The sequence below is a fragment of the Elephantulus edwardii genome, unplaced genomic scaffold, assembly GCF_000299155.1.
Source record: "Elephantulus edwardii isolate Elephantulus edwardi_28Jun2011 unplaced genomic scaffold, EleEdw1.0 scaffold00007, whole genome shotgun sequence".
Classification (NCBI taxonomy): Eukaryota; Metazoa; Chordata; class Mammalia; order Macroscelidea; family Macroscelididae; genus Elephantulus; species Elephantulus edwardii.
In genome coordinates, this window is record NW_006399757.1 from 28113399 (window position 1) to 28114446 (window position 1048).

A 1048-nucleotide genomic window follows, 5' to 3' on the forward strand; every position below is an offset into this window, starting at 1 on the left:
CGAAAAAAAACAAAGATAAAAAAAATACAGTCCCTGTACCAGTTTTACTGTTGACAGTCTCTCTTTTGATGGCCCTCCACCTATCCAAGCATGATGTCTTTTTCAAGGCCCCACATAACAAAATAACCAAAGTCCACTGAGCACTCTAATTGCACTCTCTCTACAACATACTTGTTTAGAATATTTAGTATTCTTCAACACCACAACTCAAAAGTGTGGATTCTTCTTCTGTCATCTTTATTAATATAGACCAGCAAATACAATCATAGCTTAATTACTTTTTTCTTATTGCTGTCTTTTATTTGTTTGTTATTTCATTGTGTTGTATGTTCCCTGAATTGTCTACCCCACCTCTACCGAAATATAAAATTTATAAAGGCAGGCATCTTGTCTGACTATTGTACTCTGTCTATATTTTACTTTCTCTTTATTTTCTGATACTTAAAAAGTACCTGGAACATAGTTGAAAATAGTTTTCACAAAAAAGAAATAAGAAATAATTTTATCCTTCTGTTAAGTGTTACCACTCTATTTTGAAATCATAGAAACTCCATTCAACGTAGTAGAATTACTCCCTAGCTTTTCTAGATTGGAGCTTTTATGGGAACAATTACCAAGTCTATCTTGTCCAGAGCACTGTTCTCTTTTAGTGATTGAGCACTTAACTGCTGCTCCTCACTTCTATCCGATAATAATTCAGAACATTGTATCTAAGTAATTAATATTTATCTCATGTAGTTTCTAAATAATCTGACTTATTAAAATGAATCCATATTAAAGAGTCCCCTCTCACAAAAATTAAGTGATTCTAGATTATGGATAAAGTTGTTTGTTACTAAGTGCCATCAAGTCCAGTACTCATAGAAATTTTATGAACAACAGATCTGAATCCTGTACAATTTTGTGCCATCCTCAGCATCTGACACACTTGAGTATATTGCTGCAGTCACTATGTCAATCCAACTCACTGAGGGTCTTCTCTTTTGCCGATCCTCCACCTTTCCAAGCACGACATACTTTTCCAAGGAGTGCTATAATCAAGGATGCT